The sequence below is a fragment of the Artemia franciscana genome, chromosome 12 (genome assembly GCF_032884065.1).
Source record: "Artemia franciscana chromosome 12, ASM3288406v1, whole genome shotgun sequence".
NCBI lineage: Eukaryota > Metazoa > Arthropoda > Branchiopoda > Anostraca > Artemiidae > Artemia > Artemia franciscana.
Genome location: NC_088874.1, coordinates 38,779,105 through 38,792,929, shown reverse-complemented (window position 1 = coordinate 38,792,929; position 13,825 = coordinate 38,779,105).

Below are 13,825 nucleotides of genomic sequence, written 5' to 3'. Positions count from 1 at the left end.
AAAAATCGAATATATGCAACAGGATAAAGGACATTTTCTAATGCTAAAAGGGGCATAGTAAATGACAGCCAATGCGACTGCTATTTAAAAACTTGTATTTCAAACTCTGAAATACTGCGAACTATGTTTCAATGCTAGAATAGCATGAGGTAGGATTGGAAGTACTAAATAAATGTGCAAGTGGTGTGACAAACAGTTTTGAGAAGAAAACAAAGTGAAATTGTGAGGAGGTAGTGTAAAAAAGTCGAGGAACCCTAGCAGAAGCTTGTATTTACTGCTCAGGGCTCTACAAGTTCCTAGTTTTGCCTGAATAGCAAATTTAAGGCTTGGCATCGATGTTTTCACCCTCTAGCATTTCAGACTACTTATGATTTCAGAGGACGAAATAGTATTTTGAAATTAACTGAAAAGTAGAGTACACGATTAACCTTTGCGTATACAGAATTAAAGGCTTGAATAGTGACTTCTCATTTTTGCCAGTGGAATAAGTGGCGAGGTGACAGCAGATCAGCTCGTCCTAACCTAACAGAAAAAGAGGATAAAATTAATGAGTGGAAATAAAAACTTAACAGCTTTTACTAATAGTGAGGAGAAGCTGTAGTCTTGTGCTGGGTTCAACTTTTTGGTCCATGAACATGTCCCCTGACCATCCTAAAATGTGTCATTTTTAGCTAAATTGTGTTTATCTTGAAACCTCAATAACTAGAGGTTATCATTTTTCAAAATATGTCCCTTGTTTGCTCTTTTATTTCCCAAATTTCTAAAATGTATCAATTTTTGCCCTTTTATGTAATTGTGTCCCGCCACATGGAAATGTGTTCTTTTGACATTAAATGCGTCCAGTTGGCAACCCTGGTCTTGTGCTCTACGATCTCTACCATGTAGTCAGAGGCCGGCCAATGACAGGGGATCTATTCATATACTTTGAGGACGTTTAATTTGTTGTAACTGTTGTTTGTTTAAATTAATAGGGGTTAAGGTCTTTTGTGAAAAAGAGTTCTGTTTCACTGTCTTAGAATAAAATTTAAATTATAAGAGTTATATTGTTATAAATTATAAGGACGTCATGAATGAATTAAACCAGACTTTTTCCCTTTATTGTCTTAGTTAATGTTCTCTGTGTCAAAAATTTTAAATAAGGTGTCTACATGGCCTAAAAATTTTAAAGTACATAAACATAATAAACTAACTATTCAACCTAGTAACTAACAAAGCTACGTTTTCCTTTAATTTTTTTTTCTCGCAAATTTCTTCTTGGTGGCTTATCCTAAAAAGTGTCACGCTGCTCTGAGAACTATAATTTGGAACCAAAATCGCCCCGTTTTCATGAGTATTCTTTTCCTCTTAGGTTTGTTTAGCCCATTATACATAGCCTGTAAGCTGCTAGCCAATCGGAGACAAATAAAGTTTTTACCTATTTTGGGTGTCACAAATCAGTAAAAGGATGTATCTCCAGCTTTGAAGAAAAAATGTCGGTCATTTTTTAGGCAGATCATTTTTTAAAAGGCAGAAATATTCCCCTTCTCTTATCCGTTTCACTAAACAGAATGTTTGAACTCACCTCGTCCTCCCAAAATACTTCTAAAACTTACAACTTTATCCTCTCAGTCGTTCCCGAGATATTAAAGATATTTACTTTGAAAGCTTGGGGAAATACACAGTTTTTTCTTACGTACCCCGCTTAATCAACGTAAAAAACATTCAAGTTTCAGTTGGGCTTCTAGTGTACGAAAGGTAGGAAATAAGGTTAGCAGCTGGTTTCGTATTAAATCAGAAGTCAAGCCGGGTTGTGTTCTATCCCCCTTTATACTTACCATTTTGATGGATTTTGTCCTAAGGAGCACAGGGAAGACAATAGGGGACCACAGAACCAAATGAGGAGGAAAAAACTCTCCTGGACTTAGATTATGCTAGTAGTATTCTTATATGCACTTTAAGCGGCGATTCCACCAATGCTGCCATTTACACAGCCAAAGTCTTAGATGACGTTATGTTAACTGCAGTCATAGATGGTGACGTATTTTTCTTCTATAAATTTTTAGAATACGCTTTTTAGCTTCTAAGCCGTTTTCCTTTGATTTTGTGAAATTTGCATCTGATTTTGGAATCTAACGCAAGATTATTTCCTATGGTAAAAGAAAGACACGTTACTCGACCGAGCCAAAAACCATTGATGATATTATTTTCTTAGTAATACATTCTACGGCAATCAATATGTTGTTTCTGGGACACTGGCAAACTGATGTTACAGATCACTACATCGTAATAAGTTAATTTCACAATCGATTTTACAATGGACTTTTGGTAAGTGTTATCAGTGATTTGTTTCTGGGCATCTATTTTTGGCATCATTCCTAAAATATGCATGCTAAGATGATTTAAAATGCTTGCTTGACAGATATATTCTTTTGATGGTTAATGAAACATGTTTTGATCTCTAAAAATTATAATGACTACAAAAGGACTGGTATCATTTTTGTAATGTAATGGTCCTGAGCACATCGGAGCTTGCGCATGAGTTTTACCCCCACATTTCCCTCCAGGGCACCATGTCCCTTCCAGGCCCCTGAGTCCCCCTCCAAGGCAAAACTTCAATTTTTTTGAACTGAAATTTTTTCCTCTTTTTTTCAAAACAATTTTTTGGGACATAGTAGTTTTGGTGACTTGAAATTGTCTTTGGACGTAGAATTTTCTTGAGACTTTGAATTATTTTGGATGATGTAATTTTTGGACTTATATTTTTTTTTACTGAGAATTTTTGGGGACTTCTTGGTATTCTAAGAGAATTTTTTGGTATGTTTCCGAAAATATCAAGAATGATGCGTTAGCTGGTATTGTCTAATTATTCATGTTGTCAATAAAACAATAGAATACATCCTGTGACAGCCTTTACATCTAGTTTTTTGAGCCACAGATACTGTGGCAGCCCATGTTCCAAATATAGTTTGGGATTTTCTAACACCTTCTTTGACATCATTTCAAGAATTTGAATCCTGGTTTCCGAGAATTTCTTGGCATGTTTCCGAGAATTTCAAGAATGATGCGTTATCTGGTATTGCACAGCTATTTATGTTGTCAGAGAAACAATACAATACACCATGTGACAGCCCATACATCTGGTCTTATGAGACGCAGATACTATAAAGCAAATACTCTGGTGTACTATTGGAGTTACTAAAACCTTTTGCGGCTCCATTCCAAAAATATGCATCTTGATTTTCAAGAATTTTTTGGCATGTTTCCGAGAATTTTAAGAACGGTGCATTATCTGGTATTGCATAATTATTCATCCTGTCAGTGAAACAATACAATAAATCCTGGATAGCCCTCACATCTGGTCTTTTGAGATAACAGCTGAATGAGCAGTTTCCCTTTGATTTTTTTAAATCTACGGTATTTTTGGGACTTGGAATATTTTTTTTTGATATAGAATTATTGAGGAATCAGAATTATTTTGGGACATCAAGAATGTCTTAGTATATTTTCGAGCATTTTAAGAATGATGGGTTATCTTATATTGGATAATCATTCTGGTTTCCGAGAATTTCATAGCATATAGCTGAGAATTCATGTTGTCAGTGAAACAATCCAATACATTTCCAAAGTTGAAATTCTTTCAACTTTTTTGCTTAAAAACAGTTGAAAGAATTTCAATTCAAAAATATTGAAGTTCAAACTATTGGGGGGACATGGGGCCCTGGAAGGGAAAGTTTGGGCTCAAACTCAGGCGCAACTTCCGGTAATGGAAAACCAATGTGGTCAGGAGCACTACATTTCAAAAATAATACCTGCCTGGTTGTAGTCGTTCCAGTTTTAAAAACCTAAAAAAGTTTTATTCACCACCAAGAGAATATGTCTGTTAAGAAAGGATCTCAAATCCTTGTGGTATGCATATTCTCGGGATGATGACAAAAAAGTTGCCCGGAAACAAATAACTGACAGCACTTACCAAAAATACAACTTGAGATCGATTGTGCTATTAACTTCTTATGATGTACTGACGCTTAACATCAGTTGGCCACCATCCCTGGAACAATACAATGATTATCGCTGAATGTATTTATAAGATCATAATATCCTGAATGACGTGTTTGCTTATTCAAGTAACGTGTCGTTATTTTACGAAATAATTTAGGAATTTATGGTTATTTAGGAAATAATGGGTCTCACGTCCGATTCCTAAATCAAGTATAAATTTCATAAAATCATTGGAAAACTGCTTAGAAGATAAAATGTATCGTTGGAAAAGAAAACATGCTACCATCTATAACTGTTGCTAACAGCATTTTGGTTACGTAGATGGCAGATTTGATAGAATCGCCGTTAATCCTTCTTCGTGATCTTAAATTACTATAAAAGAAAAGAGTAGGGGATACTGGACGCATAAAGTGAATAGAGGGATACTACTTAGACTGATGATTTAAGCATCCTAGATGAAAGTCTGAGCCCAATGAATGAACTTTTAGAGGCTTTACGAGTTCAGGCTGCTAGAGTAGGTTTAAAAATTAATGTTAAGAAGACTAAGTCACTAAGGCTAGGAATAAGCGAAGATGCAAAGGTGACGTTGGGTAACGAAAAGATTCATCAGGTGGAAAGCTTCAATTACCCTGGTAGTATTAGTAGTAAAGACGGTTGGAGCAGCGAAGATCTTAAAAGTAGAATAGCCGAGGCTCTGGGTATTTTTTTTTTACAGTTAAAAAAAGTTTGGAAGAAGAGGAAGATAAGTCTGCAAACCAAAATTAGAATATTGGAAGGTACAGTAATGATAATGGTCAAATATGGCTCTGAGAAATGGGCGCTCCGAAAAAGGATGAGGATTTGCTAGATATTTTCCAGAGAAATTCCCTACGGATTGATTTGGGTACCCGGTTGACTGACCGTATTTCAAACAGTAGACTGTAAGAAAAGGCGCGGTTCAACACCGCTTTCGGGGGCTATAATGAGAGAAAGGTTGAGATGGCTAGGGCACGTTTTGCGGAGGAAAGATGACAGATTTCCGAAGATTTTCCTTTTCGGCCAGCCGTCTAGGGCTAAAAGGAAAGCAGGTCGTCCGCGGAGAGGGTGGGAGAATTTCACAAAGAAAGATTTAAAGGAAATGGGAACTTCCTGGGAGGGTGTAAAGAGGAAGGCTATGAATAAATTGGTATGGAGGAGAAGCGTGTGTAGCTCGGTTGGTCTCAGGCGGCTGGTTGCTGCGGTGAGTTGTTAGTAGTAGTAGTAGAGTAGTCGTTTTCTTCTAAAATCTAAATACAAAAATATGAAGTCCGCTTGCCTTTTCCGAATCCCCAACATTCCGAAAGTTTCAGCTCAGTCAATATCTGTTATTTTCGAGGTATTTCAGATATTCTATTTTGATAATCTGGATGCAGAGTTTCTTTCAATTAACATCTGCACCTCACCAAATGAAAATTCCAGTTTCACTTGGCCCCTGAAAACTATTTTTCCGGGAGTAGATTCCAACAGGCATTCCTAATGCAAAAATTTCAACCATATTAGACATTTTCTGTCTATCCCCTACCCCCAATTTAGACACAAGATTCACTCCTCCCCCCACATTACCTGAAAGCTTCAACTTGATCCCCAAAGCGCTTCCCAGGATATTGTAGACACGCTCTGTTGATAAAGTGGTGATGCACTGTGCTATTTGTTTTGTGTCGTTACTTAGCCGTGAATATATTGCCGTCGTTATAGCCGTAATAATATATATATAGGTCCCACAGAAGCTTATAGTACCTAACATTTATTGGCTAAAAAAAAACTGAAGCCTCCTCTGCTCCCTAATCCAAGATAAAGCGTAAAGTTTATTTGCTCCCTCAACACTTCTTGGAAGTTTTAACTTGATACCCTAAGTGATCCCGCGTAAATCACAGATAAACGATTTTGATAACCTCGTATCAGATAGTATCTTTTGATCAGCCTCACTTACAATACTTGGACAAATTCGAATTCTCATAGGGACTTATAGCAAAAAGCGTCTAGATAGATCGGAGACATAATATCCCCCACCATCAAATTTTCCCTGCCCTAAGTCCCTCTGCCCCTCTTCCTTTCTTCTCCTAAACTACTTACAAGTTTCAGCTCCATCACTCAAACCATTCTCGAGTTATTATGGATGGGTTAACATGGATGCACAAAATATATTTTAATTTATCATTTAGGTCTATCCTCTCCCTTAGTCATAGTTCAATGTCCATTTCCCTCCCCAACAATTCCTGAAAGTTTCAACTTGATAATCCAAGCGTTTCCCAAGATATTGCAGATACATCACTTTGATAGCCTGGGAAAGAATATTATCTTTTTATTTGCCTTGGTAGTTAACTGTACTTTAGTTTTAACTCCTATAGGAGACTACAGCTTCAAAACATTTTTACAGATCAGAAGCAAAAACTGTCTACACTCTTTCCTCTCACTGAATACAATATATCAAAATCCCTTTTCCCCACATCCCCTCTTCCTTCCCCATTGGTATCTATTAGTTTTAGCTTCATTTTCCAAGCTGTTCTACAGATAGTTTACATATGTTATACATTGTTTTTCGATTTACCTATGTCCGCCTCCCTAAGTCAAAATTTGAGATCCAATTTAAACCCTCTCCCACAACTGAATGAATTACCTTGATTCCTAGAGCTATTTCGGAGATAGTGCGGATACCCTGAAAACTTAGGTGCACATAAGGTGCTTTGATCTTGCCCAGTCAGCTGTTTGTGTCGTTTCCATAGTACAACCCCAGGAACACTGCAAATTTTTGCCTAGACAAGAACCTATAGAAGCACCAACCTAATCCGACAACCTGGACCAACCATGGCCCTCTTTAATATTATGACCTAGCTATGATACCCTAACCTAGTTAGGGTATCCTAAGTCTTAGGAAAATTTTGCATAGATGGGGGTTCAAGTAGGGATAAGTTATTGTAGTGGACGGTGATGGGTTTCGCGGGAAATACAGGACGTTTTGGTCACGGGTGCGGTGGCCGTCATCAGTGGTAATTCCTACTGATATATCGGGGTGTTGCTACTGGTGGGTGTCGCTGCATATGTGGCCGAAGTGTCTGGTATGTTCTTCTGAAGTATATCACTGTCTATTAAAAGCATTTATCCCTACTTTATCTTTCATTTATCGTTATGGAAAGGCAGTGTGGTCTTTGAAATTATCTGTGTCAAATTTTGCTAGGAGAGGAGCCTCTAAGATTTATGTCTAAATAATAATTCGTCAAGTCTGCGGTAGGCAATTTTGTAATTGGTGTTAAATTGAATGTAACTTAGAGAATACTAATTATCTTAACTGATGGATTAAGAGATGATTTGATTGAATGATCAATAATCATTAAGAATCTTCTTAACCTGGAGAATGATCAGTAGTAATCAACTTGCAATATGAAATTAGACCATGATTGAGTTGTTTTAGTTGTTCTTGGTTTATTTGTTTTAGTTGTTGGTCTTCTTTGCTGGATGGAACTCTAAGCCCCCCCCCCCTCCAAAAATAAAGAATAGATACATTTGTAGTTTTTGCAAAGGAAAATAATAAAAAGGAAAATAAGCTAAATTGGATACTTAGGTCTACTTTTGCAGTATTAGCAGAGTTTTTAACTAGTTTTCTTATTCATTTAAATTGTCAAAGGTGTTTTCTATAGGGTGTTGGCTTGTGAGATGTTTCAAACAGGCTAGATTGGATACTTAGGTCTACTTTTGCAGTATTAGGAGAGTTTTTAACTAGTTTTCTTATTCATTTAAATTGTCAAAAGTGTTTTTCTATAGGGTGTCGGCTTGTGAGATGCTTCAAACAGGCTAAATTGGCTACTTAGGTCTACTTTTGCAGTATTAGCAGAGTTTTTAACTAGTTTTCTTATTCATTTAAATTGTCAAAGGTGTTTTCTATAGGGTGTTGGCTTGTGAGATGTTTCAAACAGGCTAAATTGGATACTTAGGTCTACTTTTGCAGTATTAGCAGAGTCTCTAATAAGTTTTCTTCTTCATTTAAATTCTCAAAGGTGTTTTCTATAGGGTGTTGGCTTGTGAGATGTTTCAAACAGGCTAAATTGGCTACTTAGGTTTATTTTTGCAGTATCAGCAGAATTTTTAATAAGTTTTCTTATTCATTTAAATTATCAAAGGTGTTTTTTATAAGGTGTTGGCTTGTGAGATGTTTCAGACAGGCTAAATTGGCTACTTAGGTCTACTTTTGTAGTACCAGCAGAATTTCTAATTCTGCACATACACTTCAAGTAAGAAAAATACTTATCTCTATAGTCAGAATTGCATCCTGAATCCAAAGTTATTGTGCATTTGCATCAGAAAGGAAATTAATATTCACCATATACAGACCTAGCCTATACCAATTCAGGGTATATATTTGCACGTTAGTGAGTATATGTGTATGTATATGTATATGTGTGTATGTGTATATGTATGTGTGTATGTATGTGTATGTATGTGTATGTATATATATGTATATATATATGTATGTATATGTATGTATGTATGTGTGTATATATATATATGTATATATGTAAGCCCTATAGATAGGTAGAGTAGCTCCATAGGAGGCTTAGGCCAAGTAGGACCTTGTCCCAGTGGGGCCCATAATAGAAACTGGGAAACCCTCCCCTGGGGGTCATAATTTCAGGTGGAGGAGGAAGAAGGCCCCTCAAATGTACACTCAGCAGGGCCAACTGCCGTGTTCACGCGTCAGATGAGTTACAAACCTTCTCCCAGTAATGGGTTAAATTGCATGGTGAAGCAGAACACCATCGTGGGAGGATCCTCTATAGGAGGACAACTGCGGCAGGGCGTAAGATCCAGATTTATGGACAACGGCCTCTGTAAAGGGCTGCCTCGACCCTTTCGGGGTACCTGCAAGACTGGGAAACTTGCGGTCAATTTTTCCCACTTGAGGAGTGGCGCCCCTCGAGGAAATTATAGCCTAGTAAACAACACAGCACTCGTACGGGATTCTGATTATTGGATAATTTTCTGGGCTTGGTTTGTTTTGATGGGCGTTTTCGGGCTGAAAAACCTCTTCCTAGCTAATTTATCTACTATGGGCTGCCTCCCCGTAGTAGCATAATATTTGTAGGCATGAATATATAATGAGTCGGAGGTAATAGGCTTGGGACTGTCTGTGCAGGATTTCGACTCTTGTTGATAGAAGAGCATCGCCAAGTGCTGAAAACCATGTTGTGACCAAGATGGGCCCAGGATTGCACAAAGCCTCCAACTTACTGGAGGTCCCAGGGACTTCTTGCTGTCCGGTTCTAAGCCGGCTTAAGCGCTTCGGTGTAGACTTGAGAAGATATGTTGGTCCCCATCCTGCACTGGTATCCGGGATCACTGCTTTTCTTGAGGCCAAAATAATTTCAAAGATTTAAAGAACATGAAAATTGGAACTTGGAATGTTACGACGTTAAAAAATGACTATCGCATCGACATTTTGACTGACGAATTCAGACGGTTTGAACTGGATTTATTAGGAGTTTCAGAAACTCATATCCCAGGGGTAGGAAGCATGAAATTAGGTGACATAGAATTTGTTTACTCAGGAAGGAAGGATGGGGTACATAGACAGGGAGTAGGGCTCATGATGAATAAGGAAGCTGCTAAGTCTTGTTTAGGCTGGGAAGGTATTAATAATAGAATACTAATTGCTCATTTTATGACTAAAAAGTTTAGGGTATCAGTTATAGTAGTATATGCCCCCATTGAACCAACTGATGGAGATACTAGTGGCTCAGATGAATTTTACTTACAGTTACAGGAGCAAATAGACAGGGTACCAGGTAGAAATATGGTGTTTTTGCTAGGAGATTTTAATGCCCAGGTTGGTAGAAATAGGGATAGATGGTATCCTAGCCTTGGTAATTTTGGTGTAGGAAAAGAAAACAGTAATGGCTATAGGCTTTTGCAATTTTGTAGGTATAACAACCTAGTTATAACCAATACGGTGTTTGGTCACAAAATAGCCCATAAGTTGACATGGTATTCACGTGATGGTAAGACAGCAAACCTTATTGATTATGTTATTGTAAACAGAAGACTAGCAGGATCAATACAAGATACTAGGGTGTATAGGAGTGCCGTTATTGATGTTAAAAGTAAAGATCACCATCTAGTAGTGTCTAAGGTTAATTTAAAGCTGAAATTTCGGAAGAGTAACTCCTTCCCGGGAAGTTATGATGTTGGTAGACTTCAGGATGAAAATTTGAGAAAAAAATTCCAGGAACAGTTGAGTACTAAACTTGAGGGTTTAAAATTTGACAATGTGGAAGATGGATGGAATAATTTCAGAAAAACAATTTGTGAAGTTGCTGATGGTTTCCTAGGGAAGAGTGCTAAGACAGCAACTCGGAATATTAGTGAAAAAGCTTTAGGTTTAATAGAGAGTAGAAGGGGTTTGTATAAGAATTATCTGAGCGATAGGTCGTATGAAAACAAAAGGAATGTAAAGAAAGTGGAGAAAGCATTAAAATATGAACTAAGGAGATGTGAAATGGAGGCGATGGATAAAATTGCTGAGGATCTGGAAGATGCGGCTAGACGGCATAATAGTAAAATATTATACTGGCATGTTAATAAATTGAAAGGGAGTAGCCGATCCGGACTAGTCCCAGTTAAAGATAGAAATGGGGTCACAATTAGTGATAAGGAAAAAGTTAAAGAAAGATGGGTGGAACATTTTGAGAATGTGCTAAACCGAGATACAGTTGCAGGAAAAGATATAGATGAAAATGAAAAAGTTTGTGATACCTTGGATGTGAAGGAAGATTTGTTTAGTGAGGAAGAATTAGCGACAGTACTAGAAGGATTAAAAAATAATAAGGCCCCAGGTGCTGATAGTATGATTAATGAGTTCCTTAAATATGGTGGCTCTGAGGTTAGGAATAAGCTACTGAAGATTATGAACATGATTTTTGAAAAAGGGGAAGTACCCAATGATTTTAGGAAAACCTTAATTAAACCACTGTATAAGAAAGGTGACAAGAGTGAATGTCGGAATTATCGAGGCATTAGTCTGGTCTCTGTAGGTAGCAAATTACTGAGTAATATGATACTTTTTAGACTGAGACATGCTGTAGACAAAGTTTTAAGGGAAGAACAATGCGGTTTTAGAAAAGGTAGAGGATGTGTCGACCATGTTTTCACTCTTAGGTTAATAATTGAGAAGTCCCTTCGTTGTCAAACACCTTTGGTCCTTAGTTTTATCGATTATGAGCAAGCTTTCGATTCTGTTGATAGAACAGCGTTAACAAAGGTCTTATCGTTATATGGTATACCAGAAAAATACATTAAAGTGATTTGCGCTATGTACGAGAATAATACTGCTGCGGTTAAGGTAGGAAATGAGGTTAGCAACTGGTTTTGTATTAAATCAGGAGTTAAGCAGGGTTGTGTTCTATCCCCCTTTATATGGATCATTTTGATGGACTTCGTCTTAAGGAGCACAGGAAAGGCAATTGGAGACCATGGAATCAAATGGGGAGGAAGAACGCTCCTGGACTTAGATTATGCTGATGATTTAAGCATATTAGATGAAAGTGTGAGCAAAATGAATGAATTTTTAGAGGTTTTACGAGTTCAGGGTGCTAAAATAGGCTTGAAAATTAATTTTAAGAAGACTAAGTCACTAAGGTTAGGAATAATTGAAGATGAACAGGTGACCTTAGGTAACGAAAAGATTGATCAGGTTGGGAGCTTCAGTTACCTTGGTAGTATTATTAGTAAAGATGGTGGGAGCAGTGAAGATGTTAAAAGTAGAATAGCTAAAGCTCAGGGTGTTTTTTCACAGTTAAAAAAAGTTTGGAAGAATAGAAAGATAAGCCTACAAACCAAGATTAGAATATTGGAAGCTACAGTGATGACAGTGGTCAAATATGGCTCTGAAGCATGGACACTCCGAAAAGCAGATGAAAATTTACTAGATGTTTTCCAGAGAAATTGCCTACGGATTGTTCTGGGTACCCGGCTGACTGACCGTATTTCAAACAGTAGGTTGTACGAAAAGTGTGGTTCAATCCCGCTTTCTGGGGCTATAATGAAAGAAAGGTTGAGATGGCTAGGCCACGTTCTACGGATGAAGGATGACAGATTACCGAAGATTGTCCTTTTTGGCCAACCGTCTGGGGCTACACGGAAAGCAGGTCGTCCTTGTCTGGGTTGGGAGGATGTCATAAATAAGGATTTAAAGGAAATGGGAACTTCCTGGGAGGGTGTAAAGAGGGAGGCTTTAAATAGATTAGGTTGGAGGAGGAGCGTGCGTAGCTGTGTTGGCCTCAGGCGGCTTGGTGCTGCAGTGAGTTATTAGTAGTAGTAGTAGTAGTAGTATGAACTGTCGATCATCTACATAATTTAGGGCCATTAAAAAAAAATGTATTTCTCAGAATCTAAGGGGGAGCAATTTATTTTCTTGATTATTTTGAAACACACATTTTAAAATAAATATACCAAAACCAGGCATTTTTCAAAGTTCCAGGAGGAGGGTCAAATGTCCTTCTTTCAGTTTTCACCGCAACATTTTCCTGAGATTTTGGGTTTGATGTCAAACCCAAAGGCATGCTTATTAGACATTCAACCCGTCCCAGTACAAAATTTGATTCTTCTCGCCCAAACACCCATCTGTGGAAGTTTAGAGTCAATCGCTCACCCAGTATCAAGCCAGTCCTGATTTTTTGTTTTATATAAAAACGTCGATGTTTAAATAATTGATAATATTTTTTAGTATTTGTTTCATTCTTGTCTCTCCTTTGTTTTTTTTCCTGGCCATAGAGCCTTCTTGGGCAGTCTATTTTGAAGTGTTTTTGTTGTAATTTTTTTGGTTGAATAAATTGATTGATTGATTGACATTATTTACGGCCTTGTCCCAGAGCTGATGTATGAGGATTACACCATCCTCTCAGGTACATTTATTAGATCTTCCAACTATTCTGAACAGAACGGCTATCTCAAAATTTTGATCTGATGTATTGGGGACTAGGGGCATCTATTTATCAAAAATAGCACGGGAGGGGGACTTGTTTCCCTCCAATCACTTTTAATCGTTATAAAAGGCACTAGAACTTTAGATTTTCTATTGAGTGAGCCCCTTCGGAATTTCCTTTTTCGTAGATTATAAAATGAAAACTGTGACACGTCCAATGATGTAAAACTACGCCTTATATAACGTGTCTCAATTTATAAGGACATACTTTCGGTAAGTAAAAAATAACTATTCACAACTGCACGAAACCGACCGATTCCTACGCAATACCGCTGTTTACAAAACTGTAACCGCTTCTTGGCTACATTTACCTTGAAGATCACCATTCCTTGAAGCTTGAGCGACTTTCACACAGGCGATGTACTACACATTTCGCTTACAAGCACACTAACAGCATATACAAAATAAGCTGTATTTATAGACGGTAATTTTAGAAATTGTATCATTTTTTTTTAACAGACATAAAAAGCTCTTTTGGGGATCCTGTGGTCCCATGCCTTTTGATATTCGAAGCTATTACAAAATAATTATGCTCAATATGTCTACAGTATATGTAATTCACCATTTCCTTACAGTAAACTGATTTACTAGTTAATTGTATTTTGTAAAACCTGTTCACGCTTTAGTTCATCCAAATTATCCTTGTGTGTCAGATTGCGGAAAAGATTTATACACCCTCTCCGTAAGACTGGAAATCTGAAACCTTTCCTAGCAAAACTACTGACCCCTTTAACACATGTCAAACATCCCTAATCGTCGGAAACAGGAATCAACCGGACAGAATATTTAGACCACCAAATTCTTTGAAGAAAGATCAAACATTGATAGATATTTTATAACTAAGATATCTATGATACT